The 15,871-nt window shown below is 46.8% G+C and overlaps 1 protein-coding gene across 7 annotated transcripts in view; it reads right to left on the bottom strand.

Moving 5' to 3' along the window:
- TENM4 (teneurin transmembrane protein 4) overlaps positions 1 to 15,871 on the bottom strand; it is an 854,243-nt gene that overhangs the window by 651,237 nt on the left and 187,135 nt on the right. The gene's annotated exons all lie outside the window — the stretch shown is intronic.

The raw sequence follows: 15,871 nt of genomic DNA, 5'->3' as shown, positions 1-15,871 counted from the left end.
AGAAGCAGGTGTTTACCATGACACAGGAGAGAAAACGAGTCACAGAGAAATGCCATGACTTGCACAAGGTCACTTAACTCGTGAACACCAGAGTGCGAATTATAGGCAGACCTCAGAGATATTGTGGGTTTGGTTCCAGACCACAGCAATAAACTGAATATCGCAACAAAGTGAGCCACACAATTTTTTTTTGGTTTCCTAGTGCATATAAAAATTATATTTACACTATATTGTAGTCTATTAAGTGCACAGTAGCATTATACCCAAAAGATCAATGTACATACCTTAATGAAAAAATACTCTATTGCTGAAAAATGCTAACTATCATCTGAGCCTTCAGCAAGTTATAGTCTTTTTGCTATAGGAACATCAAAGATCATGATCACAGACTCCTTAAAAAAACCAGGAATAAAACTACCAGATGACTCAGCAATCCCACTACTGGGCATATACTCTGAGAAAACCAGAAATGAAAGAGACATGCACCCCAGTGTTCACTGCAGCACTACTTACAATAGCTATGACATGGAAGCAACCTGGATGTCCATCAACAGATGAATGGATACAGAAGTTGTGGTGCATATGCACAATGGAATACTACTCAGCCAGTTCTAACGAGGGGGATGAACTGAGATCCTATTATATAGAGTGAGGTATGTCAGAAAGAGAAAAACAAATATTATATATTAACACATATACATAGAATCTAGAAAGATGGTACTGATAAATCTATTTGCAGGGCTGCAATGGAGATAGAGAACAAACATGCGGACACAGTGGGGTAGAGGGTGGGACAAATTGAGAGACTAGCATGGAAACATCGACATTGCAATGTGTAAAATAGATAGTCAGTGGGGATTCGCTGTGTGATGCAGGGAGCTCAAACCTGGTGCTCTGGGACAACCTAGAGGGTTGGGATGGGGTGGGGGGTGGGAGGGGGCTTCAAGAGGGAGGGGACATACGTATACCTATGGCTGATTCATGTGGATGTATGGCAGAAACCAACACAATATTGTAAAGCAATTATCCTCCAATTAAAAATAAATAAATTCAAAAAGATCACAATCACAGATCATTCTAACAAGTATAATAATCATGAAAATATCTGAAATATGGCAAGAACTATCAAAATGTGACACAGAGACAAGAAGTGAGGAAGCACGATTAGAAAAGCAGTGCTGATAGTCTTGCTCCAGGCAGGGTTGCCACAAAACTCCAATTTGCCAAGGGTGCAATCCAGTCATCCCTCTGTATCTCTGGGGGATTGGTTCCAGGAACCCCTGGGAACACCAAAATCAAAGTCTACTCAGGTCCCTTATACAATATGGCATAGTATAATGAATACAGTTATAAACTCAAGGATATATTGGCCCTCTATATCCTTGAGTTTCACATCCACAGATTCAACCAACCAACCAATGGAAACATCGGTGGTTGGTTGGTTGATTCCATGGATACAAACGTTACTAATATGGCGAAAGTCACAATATCAGTGAACCACAGAGCTCAAACCCACGTTATCCAAGAGTCACCCATATCTGTGAGCACCACAAAGTGAGGTATGCCCATAATCTGTCTGACCCTCAGGTCCATACTCTTAGTTTATTGTGCTGGCACGGTCCTTTTTCTGTGTGTCTGTCCACCCGTGAACAGATGGGGCACTCCTTGAAGGCAGGAAGAGCATCATTGCCTTATCTTCCAAGCCATACATTACCTTTGGCATGTCCCAGTACTCTTGCCTGGAAAATCCCATGGACGGAGGAGCCTGCTAGGCTGCAGTCCATGGGGTCACTAAGAGTCGGACACGACTGAGCGATTTCACTTTAACTCTTCACTTTCATGCATTGGAGAAGAAAATGGCAACCCACTCCAGTGTTCTTGCCTGGAGAATCCCAGGGACGGGGGGGCCTGCTGGGCTGCCATCTCTGGGGTCGCACAGAGTCGGACACGACGGAAGCGACTTAGCAGCAGTAATTATTTACTAAAATGTTATCAAAGAAATATTTTAAATGTTTCTATGTCTTCAGTGTTCAGCATAGTACAGTGCCCTACATACTGTAGGTATCTAGTGAAGGATATTTTTTTATTTTCTAACAGTTCATACAAATATTTTATTAGCAGTTAAGCTTAGCATTGATGATTTTGCAGTCCCCAACCCCCACCCACACCCCCCCCACACACACATACACTAAGTATAAGACAGTGCTCTTCCTACTAACATTTCATTGCTATTTCAACTTACTTATTATGAAAGTAAAAGTGTTAGTCACTCAGTCACATCTGACTCTCTGTGACACCATGGACTGTAGCCCACCAGGCTCCTCTGTCCATGGGATTCTCCAGGCAAGAATACTGGAGTGGGTAACCATTCCCTTCTCCAGGGGATCTTCCCCACCCAGAGATCAAACCCAGGTCTCCCACATTGCAGGCAGATTCTTTACCATCTGAGCCACCACCCTGGTTAACTCCAGACCTAGGTCGAAAGTTAATTCAACCTACTCTGAATTTTGTGCTTAGCCTTTTCTGTGGTCCAGATAACTTTAGAGTCCCAGGCTTATGGAGCAGCGTAATGTGATCAAAATGCATTACTTTTTATATTACATTTGGAAGACCTAAGTGGTTTATAAACCTGATTCTATCTAGTTTGTCTCTCTATACCTTAGTTCTTGAAAAATACAGCACAATCAAGTTCCAACTAAAGCTGTGATGTTCTATGAAATCAGGCAAGAGGATCTGTGAGGTTCTAGGGAAGAGTTTTTTTTTTTTCTTTCAATGATGGAGATGAGTAAGCATTCTTAACAACAATCCCACATTTGGCAAGATGTGTTCCAGGGCTGTTTCCCAACAGCCCTACAACAATCACCACTATCCTCCTGCAAGGCACAAATTCAAATTGTGAAGCATTAATGAGAAACACCCATTTCAACTGAGGTGCTGGAGAAGACTCTCAAGAGTCCCTTGGACTGCAAGGAGATCAAACCAGTCGATCCTAAAGGAAATCAATTCTGAATATTCATTGGAAGGACTAATGCTGAAGCTCAAATGCTTTGGCCTCCTGATGCAAAGAGCCGATTCACCGGTAAAGACCCAGATGCTAGAAAAGATTGGGGGTAGGAGGAGAAGGGGACAACTGAGGATAAAATGGTTGGATGGCATCACCGACTCAATGGACATGAATCTGAGCAAACTCTGGGAGACAGTGAAGGAAGGGAAGCCTGGCGTGCTACAGTCCATGGTATCGCAGAGCTGGACATGACTGAGTGACTGAACAACAACCACCTATCTCAAAATACTAAGAATAAGCACCCTTAGGGTGCTCCAGAACAATTCTTTCTATATGGGGGCCCTTTTTCCAGAAAGCTGTCTTATGGATGGAAGGTAAGCTTTGAAGAAATGCGTCCAAGGGAAGAAGTGACCCTTCAGAACCATTGTCTTAAACGTATTATTTAGAGTTATAAAGGTGACCAGAGGAAGAACTAAAAATGTGATAATACTGATTCCTGATTGCAAGTGCACCCTGGGAGGAGGTGGGAGAGGTGGGGTGTTAGTAAGCTAAGCCTTCACTTAACCCAGCAGGGAGGCAATACATACCCTGTAAAGCTGAAACATCACTCAATAGCAGTTTAAGCAAATGCTATTTAATGATGTGGAAGCAACCACCGAAAGAACTAAAAACAAAAGTACTTCAATGTGGTTGCCTTAGAGGAGGGCAGATGAGGTTAGGGAAGGATTCTGCTTCTCACTACAAGACCTTCTGCACTATTTTAGTTTGTAATCATCTGTAAGGGGATCTTTGATTTTAGAAAATGAAAACAAAATTCTGCTCACCAGGAAGGCGCTGTCCTTTAAAGTCTGGAACCACTCCTGTGCCTCTGTTCAGCTACCTCTCAGCCCCACGGCTTGTGGTGAACAGGATGTGGTGCTAATGGAGAAGAGGGTTTTCGTATATGCTCATGCCAAGGGGGTGCAGGGGGTACAGAGCAATCTTTCTAGACGTGGTGGTGAATGTTCAGAAGTGCACTGCATTCTTTCAAGAAGTACATTTCCTGAAAACAGTTATGATCTAAACAATCAATAATGAAGTTGGGGAAATAGCCAGGCATCAGAGCTCATTTACAAGGAGAGTAATTGCCAGGTATCACATCTTCGCTAATTGCTTGGAGTAAGGGACCGAGGCAAGCATCTGCAGAAGGGAACCCAATCATAGGGATGGTATGAAAAGTTTAGGTCTAGATGACCTAGGTGTCTGTGTCCTAAGCTGCATGGTTACTTTCAGGCTGGCAGCCAGAGATGGGGCATAGAGAATGGGACGGGTGCCAGGCTGGACTTGGAAGGCCTGGGTTCTGGCTGTGCCGCTGGCAGTATTGGGCGGTGGGTTCTGAACTGCTTCCAGATGGCCCTGCACACACTGGGTCACTTGGGTCAGCTGGCTTAGCCATCCTCCTCTCCCAGCTTCTGTCTCTTTAGCTGAACACACAAATTTAACAATTTCTACTTCTAGAGTTGCTTTGGGGATTACATGAGTCAACCCGGCAAAAGCACTGGAATTCTGCAACTCCTTCACTTCTTACAATATCCTTAGCTTTATCTTCCCCAGGTTACAATCCTTTAATAACTTCCCATTTCCTGGTGCATTATGTCTCAAAATAAGTGAGCTACAAATCTGGGCCACATATGTGGAATGTTCCAGAAGCCACTCTTTAGAAAAAGTAATACAAAATAACTGTCACTAGTTTTAACAAGATATTGTCTTTAGTGTATAAAGATATTTTATCTAAAACATTATTAAAACATTGTAATTTTAATGTTTATATCAATATAAATAATCAATATATCAATAAAAATTATTAATAAGACATTTTACATTTTTGGTCATGCTAAGCCTCTGAAATCCAGTGTGTATTTCATACAGTCCAGTATGTACTGTACACTTACCATACATCTCAGTTTAGACTACCCACATTCCAAGTACTCAACAGCCTCAGTGGTTTCCAGATAATGGAGATCTAGATCTCTTTTCAGTTTCTCCAATAGGCCACGCATTCTCTGGCCTCATCTCACATGCTCTTCCCTTTGCCTGGAACGTGCCCCCCATTACTCCCAGCTCTTTGCTGGGCCAACTTTCAAATCAGGTCATTTCCTTCGAGAAGTTCCCCATGGCTTCATTAGCCTAGGTAAGGGCCCCTTCTATATGCTTCCACAGCATTCTGTAGAATCCCATTAAAACCCTTCTTAAATGGGTTGCACTTGCTCAGATTTCTTGGACTTTAAGCTCCACATAGATTTTGTTTATCACTGAACCTCTGATGCCTGGGTTGCATGTGTTCATAACAGGCATCCAATAAAATGCAAGTGATTTTGCTTGTTAAAGTAAGCACCCTCCAGACCCTGGACATGGATCCACTCAAGGATGGCCCTAGGAAGCAAAAAGAAACTAGCTTTTAATATATGCATCCCTATGTTTCTAGTAGCATTACTTACAATAGCCAAGATGTGGAAACAACCTAAATGCCCATCAACAGATGAATGGATAAAGATGTGTGTGTGTGTGCATGCGCTCGTGTGTGTGTATACACACATATATACACATTGAATACTACTCAGTCATAAAAAGAATGAAACAATGCTATTTGCAGCAACATGGAGGAACCTAGGGATGATCACACTAACTGAAATAAGTCATAAAGACAGAGACAAATACTACATGATATCTCTTATATGTGGAAACTAAACTATGACACACATGAACTTATCTATGAAAGAAAAACAGACTCACAGACATGGAGAACAGACTTGTGGTCACTAAGAGCAGGTAGGGAAGGGCTGGATTGGGAGTTTGGGATTAGCAGATGTAAACTATTATATGTAGAATGGATAAATATTAAGATCCTACTGTATAGAACAAGGAACTATACTCAATATCTCATAATAAACTATAGTGGAAAAAATGAAATATATATGTGTGTGTACATATATGTGTAACTGAATCACTCTGCTGTACAGCAGAAATTAACACAACATTGTATATCACCTATAGTTCAACGAAATAAATTAACAACAAAAGAAAGTAGATTTCCTCTCTATACACCTACCAACCTACCCGCAGATCCTAGAGTCAGGTAGTCTTCAGCTCAAATTCTGATTCCACAATTTATTAATAATAAGTCTGTGTTCTGGCCAAGTCCTTTCACCTCTTGGAGCCTCAGCTTTTCCATCTGTAAAGTGGAAAGAGTCACACACTGCTCCAAGAACGCTTGCTTGGAGCGTTCTCTTACCCTACCTTGCAAGGTTGTTGCACAGATTAAGCAACTGATGTAAAGTGGTCTAGACTGGCACCAGGAACATGGTAAGTACCTAACACCCAGTTTCATCACACCGAAGATGCTATCAATCACAACTGCTCTGGTCATGAGACACATCATTACTATATGAGCCACTAAGAAAACAGAGACAAACCTCAACCACGAGATCAATTAAACTCTGACATGCCTATGTAACATGCATCTCAATTTCAGAGACGGTAAAATGTTAAAGTGCAAGTGTCTTTACATCGAGGACATATGATCAAAGCTTCCCTCTGCTCCTGGAGAGTCCCATGGCAGACAGAACTCTGAGGCAGAAGACGCTAAGCTCTGATTTGTGTCAAATTGCATGGAGTCATGAGACTTGGGCTTCACTCGAGGGTGAGAAATGACTTTTTACTGAGTGCCTGCTATTATTTTAATTCCTCCTCAAAACAGTCCCTTTGGTATACTGCTCAATTTTAAGAGGACGAAAGAGTAGCTCAGAGAGGGTAAATTACCCAGCAAGCAGGCCCAGCTAGTGCACTGCAGCCCAGGCCTGTGTTGGCAGAGCCCTGCTGTCTCCAGCCGGCAGAGCTTGTGAGAAAGCCCTGGGCTCCTGAGGCAGAGACGAGCTCCCCAAGCCTTGTCAACAGCATTCTGTTAATGTCCTGTAAAGGCCTAACCTTCCCAAACAAGCTCAGGATCAAACCACCAGATGTTGAGCTTATTAGATTTAATGCCAGGAACAAACCATGCAAACAACAGGTTAAGGAGACCCCTGCAAAGATCTGAGACAGGAGCGGAGCTTGCTGCAGCTTTGTTCTCCAGGGGCTGCAGACTGGCAGAGCTAGGGGTTTGCACAGCTCTGCTTGTTCCAGTATCCAGTGGAAGAGAAGAGAGAATGCTTGCCTCCCCGCTCCATGGCCTCTGCATGCCGCAGCATTCTTGTGGGCAGGGAGAAAGGTGAAGGGTCCACAGGGCTGCGATGGTCCAGCATGGTAAATCGGAGGTATTGTCAGAAGGGAGGCGCTAGTGTGTGTTTAGGAGTGGGGGGTCACCTGAGGTCATCAGTGCTTGAAACTGACAGGTCAAATGCCAGTGTCTAACTGGTACAGGGGCAGACGACAAAAAACAGAAGGCTGCAGCTGGCCAGGTGGGACCGGATTTGCTCTTTAATCCCCGAGAGGGTCTTTCGCAGAAGGCATCAGCCTTTTGCTCTTCCAGGCTCGCAGAGGGTGAGATGGATAACAAACGCTGCTTCTGCAGATTGAAGATACAGGGGTTTTGCTCCTTTAATTCCCTTGCCTTTGAAAGTTAAGCCTCTTTCCACTGCATCAACTAAGTCAGGTTGCTGATTTCCTCATCTGAGAAAGTTGAGACTTTATGAGAATTTCTCTGGCCTTTTCTTTGTTTAAAGAAGGTCCTTCCATCCCCATCATATTTTTCCAGAGTCCGTCTCTGGAAATCAGGTAACAGGGGAGTTAGTCTGGCCAAGTGTGGAGGGCAGGGCTCTCCAGGCCACCCATCACACCCGCCTCCCCTCCCATCCTTTGCTGAAACCCCAGAACTGGCAGAGGAGAGATTAGAAACCACTGAGCTGGCACTTGCAGCTGTGGCATTCGATGATTCTGCTATAAATTACAGGAGAAAAAGCCTAACCATGTGAGAGTGGCAGCCTGGTGGAGTAGAACGATGGCTGGTTTTGCATCACAGAGGAAAGTGGTGTTTTCATCTTAGCTCAGCTGTGATGACCTGCCCTGTGCTTTGCTGTGGGTTCATTCTAGGTACCGCCATTCACGTGGATGTGAGCTTGGCCCAGGGTACTTCCCTCTGTGTCTTCCTACCATTCTCAAGGGAGTCCAGAGCCCGCCCACCTCCTTTCTCCCACTTTATCCTGCTTCCCTCTATTCCATATATTATGTGTGTGTCAGTTGCTCAGTGAGTCCCACTCTTTGTGACCCATCGACTGTAGCCCTCTGTCCATGGGATTTTCCAGGCAAGAACACTGGAGTGGTTTGCCATGCCACTGAACTCAGGTCTCCCGCATTGCAGGCAGATTCTTTACCGTCTGAGCCACCAGGGAGCCCGATACGTTGTGGGTCCCTATAAAATACCCTATGAAGAGAGGCTTACGTGGCCAATAAAAGTTTGGGATCCGCCAGACTGAATAATCTGGTACCTTGCTTCCAGCCTCGACATTCTCTGATTCTAAAAATCGCCAAGTTACAATCTATTTGTGGGAACAAACAATGCCCAAAGAGGTCTGAAGCTGCCGGTTACGGGTGAGCCGTGTGCTCGTGTGACCATGTATGTGTGTGTGCTTGCAAACCTTCCTTTTTCTTTTTTTGTCCCGATTCTTCAGCCTCTCAGTCACAAGCCACATGCAGACATATCACCTGGAAAGTCTGGCTGCTCTCTCGTTATTTCTGTGCACAGAATGCCCACAGGCGACATGAGGCACGCGCACATCTGTGCCCAGGCCGGCTCTCTGCTTTGCCCTCTGCACGTGCAGAGGACGCTGCTGCCCCACAGCTTACAAACAAACAAAACCCATCGACAGAAATACAGCTCTGCCAAGCAGGTACTCACACCCTGAGCTTTCTTCTCCTGCTGGCCTGCCTCCATCCCCCAGGCCTTCTCCGATTCTTACTTATCTCTCCAAGATGGAGAAAGGAAGATAGAAAACGCAGTCTGGTAACTATTTCAAGATGGTGATGTGATACTAGGAAATCTGCACAGAAACGGCTGCAGACTTAAAGTTTCCCCAGGGCGTACTGGGTGAACCTTCCAGACCTGGGCCCATCCCAGCACCACAGCTGCAGAAACAGCCTGAGGGAAAATAAAGATTTGAGGCTGGTTCTCCCTAGGTGACAGGTAATCCTCAGCACCCTGCACAGACAGGCCTTCTGGTCCAGCCTAAGACTCCAGCAGAGGAGCAAATGACAGGGAAGCCAGACAGTGAATAAATCAAAAGTAACTTCTATTTCTCTGAATCATGTGGCTTTTATTTGGGGGAAGGGCAGAGCACACATACTTTTCTGATTATACCTTCACTATGCCACCTAAAAATGAGCAGAAACACAGACTGCAAAGCTGAAAGAGGCCTGGAGATCATCTAGCTTACCTGCCGCATTGGAAGGATGAGAAAACTGAGACCCTGTGTAAAGAAGCTCCTTTCTGGGAATCATCCCACTAGTCCGACCTCAGGCCACTGGTCTTTTTATTCACCTGCCAAGGCTCAAGTCCCCTGCTATGGCTTCCATTTGGTCACAGTGCATGCTGGTAAGATAGGTCAGGCTGTACAGCACACGTGGGGACACATAGCCGTATGCAAGAGGACTGTCAGGGCGCCATGTGTGGTTGGGCAGGTTGTGCCCTGCACCAAGGGCATCCCCCCCGAAGTGAATGAGACCCGAAACCTGGCTCCCACTCTGCCCTCCCAGCTGTGTGCCCTGGGGCAGGGCTGTGTCTGTCTGGAGAAAATGTGTCTTTTCCTCATTCTCACACAAGTGCTCCAGGGGCTGGCAGGGATTCCAGGGAGGAGGACGTGTTTACAGGGAAAGGACTGGAGCAAAGCCCTGAGATGAGTTGATGAGGCAGAGACGGGGAAGGCAGACCCTCTGTGGGAGGAGGCTGTGCAAAAGGACGTATCAGATTCTGCAGCCTCTGAAGCTCTCCCCTGGCCCATGCCCAACGCCTGGCACACCTGGGTCCTCCCATCTCTAGGAGGGTCAGGCCCTAGACACCCTCTCAGACTAGAAGGCCACAGACCATGCACGTCTGACTCCACTTCCCAGTTCCAGTCACTCTGGGGTCCTGATGGGACCTCAGTATCACACTCCGTGCTGCTCTGTGGGGGACCCTCCGGGGTCATCCGCCCTCCCCACTGGGCCTGCTCCCCTCACTTCCCAAGGAGAGATGAAGGGAGAACCAGCCCTGTGGCTCTGCCTGCCTCGTGGGGTCAGCTGGCAGCAAACACTCCTCCCCTCCATCCCCCCCAACTTCTGCTGCTTCAGGAAAGGGCTGAAGACACAGATTCTAAATATAGGCACATCCCCTCTCCTCCTGCCCAGCTAATATTAGCACGTTTGTGGAATCCACTGATAGCATTATTCCCTTTTTTTTTGGCTGTGCTGGTGGGAATTCTGCTGCTTACAGTAAGGCAGGCTGAGCCAGCAAAAGCCTGGGGACCACACTGAGCCAAATACGGTGAGGGCTCCAGTAACTGGGGGCCCCCGCCAGATGATTTATGGAGCTCCGTTCCAACACAAGATTTATGAGTCTGTGAACAGGGAGGCTTGGGAAGCGGGGGTGGGGGGCGGTTCTGGTTAATTGAATTTGTCAGCTTCCAGATTGAGGAGGCACTAACAATTGTTGATCATTTACCCTGAGCCAGGGGCGCTGCTAAGGACTGCAAATATGGCATCTCCTCGAATCTTCACAACAGCCCTATGAGAGGGTAGAACGGCTGTTGTCCCGATCTTACAGATGAGGACCTTGAGGCTCAAAGAAGCGGAGGTAACTGGCCCTGTGAATAGCAGTTGCTCAACGTAAAGATGAGACATGAACCCGGGTCTTGGGAACTGCAAAGCCTGAGCTTTTGATCACACTGTCAGGACTACAGGCTTCAACTCTGGCAGAAAAATCTTCTGAAAATAGTATGGTGGGCTCCCTCTGTGTGGTCTGTAATTGGGGTCAGAGAAGTAAACTGCTGACTTTGGAGTCAAGGGACTTGAATTCTAGGACTGTCTCCATTAGGCCAACCAGGAGGAACTGGTTAAGCCTCTCTGAACCTCAGCTTCCCATCTGGAAAAGAGGGGTGCAGGAAAGGGACACCAAAGGCTCTCTAAGTCCCAGCCTTTGGAGTCTGTGTTGCATTTTGTGGCAGGGAAGAGGGTCTTCTTTATTCTGATGGCCCATTTTCATTCCAACCTCAAAGAAAGGCAGTGCCAAAGAATGCTCAAACTACTGCACGATTGCACTCATCTCACACATTAGCAAAGTAATGCTCAAAATTCTCCAGGCCAGGCTTTAGCAATACGTGAACCGTGAACTTCCAGATGGTTTTAGAAAAGGCAGAAGAACAGAGATCAAATTGCCAAAATCCGCTGGATCATCGAAAAAGCAAGAGAGTTCCAGAAAAACATCTATTTCTGCCTTATTAACTATACCAAACCCTTTGACTGTGTGGATCACAATAAACTGTGGAAAATTCTGAAAGCTATAGGAATACCAAACCACCTGACCTGCCTCTTGAGAAACCTGTATGCAGGTCAGGAAGCAACAGTTAGAACTGGACATGGAACAACAGACTGGTTCCAAATAGGAAAAGGAGTACGTCAAGGCTGTATATTGTCACCCTGCTCATTTAACTTCTATGCAGAGTACATCATGAGAAACACTGGGCTGGAAGAAGCACAAAGTGGAATCAAGATTGCTGGGAGAAATATCAATAACCTCAGATATGCAGATGACACCACCCTTATGGCAGAAAGTGAAGAGGAACTAAAAAGCCTCTTGATGAAAGTGAAAGAGGAGAATGAAAAAGTTGGCTTAAAGCTCAACATTCAGAAAATTAAGGTCATGGCATCTGGTCCCATCACTTCATGGGAAATAGATGGGGAAACAGTGGAAACAGTGGCTGACTTTATTTTTGGGGGCTCCAAAAGCACTGCAGATGGTGACTGCAGCCATGAAATTAAAAGACGCTTACTCCTTGGAAGGAAAGTTATGACCAACCTAGACAGCATATTAAAAAGCAGAGATATTACTTTGCTAACAAAGTCCATCTAGTCAAAGCTATGGGTTTTCCAGTGGTCATGTATGGATGTGAGAGTTGGACTATAAAGAAAGCTGAGCACTGAAGAATTGATGCTTTTGAACTGTGGTGTTGGAGAAGACTCTTGAGAGTCCCTTGGACTGCAAGGAGATCCAACCAGTCCATCCTAAAGGAGATCGGTCCTGGGTGTTCATTGGAAGGACTGATGCTGAAGCTGAAACTCCAGTACTTTCACCACCTGCTGAGAAGAGCTGACTCATTTGAAAAGACCCTGATGCTGGGAGGGATTGAGGGCAGGAGGAGAGGGGGATGACAGAGGATGAGATAGTTGGATGGCATCACTGATTCAATGGACATGAGTTTGGGTAAACTCTGGGAGTTGGTGATGGACAGGGAGGCCTGGCGAGCTGCGGTTCATGGGGTTGCAAAGAGTCAGACACAACCGAGCGACTGAACTGAACTATCACCTCCCCTGCTCAGAAATGCAGTCTGAAAAGAGCAAGGGGTGGGGGGGATGAGGTGGGGGCCAAGGCCAAATTGAATATGTTATTGACCAGGAGGCCCCCCAAAACACCTTCCTACAAGACTTCAGCTCACTGTCCAACGATGCTTCTTGACAAAGTAAAAGAGACCAAGAAAAGCAAACTCTGTCTCAGGCAGCGTTAACACAAATGAGGTCCTCTTAGAGTCTCAGACACACTTGGAGAAGAGAAATAGAAGGCAGATTAGAGACAGTGCATGAGTGACTGTAACACGTGGGTGGGGGAACAGTAGGTATTGATTTCGTTCGATTGCTTCTTTTCTCACCTTGTTCCAGCGAGGTTTTAAAGCGGGGAGATTTAGGAGCTGGTGATGCCTGAGAAGATGGAAATGCCATTCACGAAGAAAGGAGTCCATGAAGATGGCTGAGGCTAGAAACAAAGTTATAAGCTCTTGTCTCCACTGGTAAAATGAGAATGGTAGGATAAATTGACTCATAACTGCTGGATAACTCTCTGGCATCTACAGAAATGCACCCTTTAGGGCACTTGGTCTCAGAGTCAGCATTTTGACTGAAGGTTCAGGACCAAAACCAGGACCTGCTTCAAAGCTCCCCAGAACCTCATGGAAGGATTCTCTTCCCAGACTCCGATACTGGAGAAGCTTTTCCACCTAGCAGAGTCAGAAGAAGTTCCCAAATCCTTGCTACTTCATCTTCGTTGTATTTTACTGAAGTTAAACCAATACTGAAATTTAATTTCCAGAAATGTTTCCCGGACCTGCTTCTCCGAGGAAGGAAAGAAGCCCATTAGTGAGTCACTCAAGTGGCCCATGGAAGTCTCTCAGGGATTCCCAGAGCCAGAGCCTCCAGAGCGCTGCCGGCTGTGTGTTCGTGTGTGTGTGCACAAGTGACAGGCGGGCGCAGTGACACTGTCACCATCGGGAAATCACAAACAACAGGATCGTTTCCGAGGTGAGACAGGGGCTCCGCATCCTCACAGAAACAAACAGAGCCTGAAGGGAAATCACACAGGCTTGCCAACGTGCATGGACCCAGACAAGCACGTGGGGTCCAGGAACACAGATGCATCCAACAAGCACCTACGTGGGCCCAGACACACACGCCCGCACAGCAGACACGTGCACACGCATCTCCACCTGCAGAGTTCCCAGACACACAGGCATTCAACTGCGGCTCAGCCCTCCAAGGGTCCGGAGACTTTGTTACTGGAGCCAGGGAGGGTGGTCCCTCCAGGCTGAAGTCTGCCACCTTAGGGACTGGAGCATCAGCTCCAGAGGGAACCCCCCACCCCTCTAAAGTCTCAGTAGGTTCATTTTCAAAGCTGTTTCCTCATCGCCTCTGGCCAGAAGATCTTGGAGTGAGTGCTCCAGGCAGAAGATGAAGGGCAGATTTGAGGATGCTTAACATCTTAGGAGTGGGACAAGGGTTAAGATCAGATGGTGTTAAGAGATAGCAGCAGGCAGGGAGCTAGAGAATGAACCTCCTCAGCCAAGTCTGCTTCTGTTCTCTTAGATCCCCTGAGCCCAGCAAGGCGGGGGTACTTGGTAGTGCTTCATAGACGATTAGTGTATAACTTCAGGGCTATTTCAGGCTGTTCTCTCATGGTCTATATACCTCACCTCCCCACTTCCCAGGGAATCAAGCCCAAGTTCATTACAGTCCAGCTCACAGGATGCTTCCTAACCAGGCAGAAATGCCCTCCACAGCATGTCTGCCCTTCACTCGCTGCTCCTGTTCCAACAAACTTCTCTCCACTTCTCCAGGTCCATCAGGTCTCAGAGCCTTTGTGCAAACTTGCCCTCCTCCAGGAATACCCTCCGCTTCCTCCTCTGTGTGGTGAACGCCCATCCTTCAAGATGCATATCAAATATCCCCTGCTCTTCCACAGCTTTCACCGTCCTTCCCCCACCCCCTTCCTCTGTACAGATTCACTGCAGCCCCCACAGGGATCCTGAAGACATTTCTTCATTCCTTTGCAGCTGACCCCCAACAGTGAGCAATTCTAGGTGGAGTCGGGGGAGCCCTGTCTCCCTCATCCAAGAGCCCAGCACTCAGTAAGTGACACTGCTGGGGACTCAGGGTGGTGGGTACCATTGCTGCCAGGCTTGATTATGGGTTTTATTCAGGCCTGTAGCTAGCCCTATAGGAAAAGACTGATGCTGGGAGGGATTGTGGGCAGGAGAAGGGAACAACAGAGGATGAGATGGCTGGATGGCATCACCGACTCGATGGACGTGAGTTTGAGTGAACTCCTGGAGTTGGTGATGGACTAGGAGGCCTGGTGTGCTTCAATTCATGGGGTCGCAAAGAGTCGGACATGACAGAGCGACTGAACTGAACTGAACTGTAGCCAGTCCCCACCTCATCTGGGGGTTGGGGACAGAAGAAGCAGGGAATGCCAAGTATGGAGACCAGACTGGAGATAGGAGCAGGTCTAGGGCACAGACTGTACTCAGCCTGCTTCTCCGGATGCTGCAACCACGCATGCCCTCCCCCGGGGCACAGTCGAGGCTGTAATTCCCATCGCTCCACACCCTTGCCCCTTGGCAGGTGGCTCCTGCAGCCTCCTGTCCCACTTACCTTTCCCAAAGCTCTCTTCTCCAGAGGCCCCTGGGTATGAAACATCATTAAAGACACATCTCTCTCAGGTTAAACTTCCTAACTCTTCAATGCACAAGAGATACTGCTCTGCCGTTTGGCTGGAGAAACTGGGGCAGCCACACTGGGTCTGTGGAAGCAGGGGCAGCGAGCTCTTTCTTCTCCCTTAAGGAAGCCCCAAATTGACCAATGCCTGCTTAGTCCACTCACCAAAATAAATGTATAAAATGAGATGATTTAAAGACCCCTTTTCTTTATCGATTTAGTTGTATTTCCTAAAGGTCACAGTCAGTTCTTTTTTCAATTGGACAGAAACCTGGATTGAGAGGAAGAAGTAAATCCGACTGCAGAAACACTGAAGTGTCTTCATATGCCGAGCACGGTTATATATTAGGCTCTGCACACAGAGCCAATAGGGAGATGTGGGCCCAGCCCTCCAGAAGCCCCCAGGAGGAGCAGAGCTTCCTGTTCACATTCAGATTCAAAAGGCAATTCTTCAGCACCTTTGATGTGCTGGGGGATGTCACCAGGGGCTGTTACATCCTTGCCAGTGCAATCCCAAAAGGCAGCTACTGTGATTATTTCTATTTCACGGGGAGAAGTGCAGGGTCATAGAGCTAGATAATTTGTCCAGGCCAAGCAGAGAGCACACTGGACTCTGAACCTTGGCCTGTGCGCTCTCAACAATGTTGCTCTTTACTTTCATAA

This window comes from Bos javanicus, chromosome 29 (assembly GCF_032452875.1).
Source record: "Bos javanicus breed banteng chromosome 29, ARS-OSU_banteng_1.0, whole genome shotgun sequence".
In the NCBI taxonomy this organism is placed as follows: Eukaryota; Metazoa; Chordata; class Mammalia; order Artiodactyla; family Bovidae; genus Bos; species Bos javanicus.
This window is presented reverse-complemented; position numbering and strand designations above follow the sequence as displayed.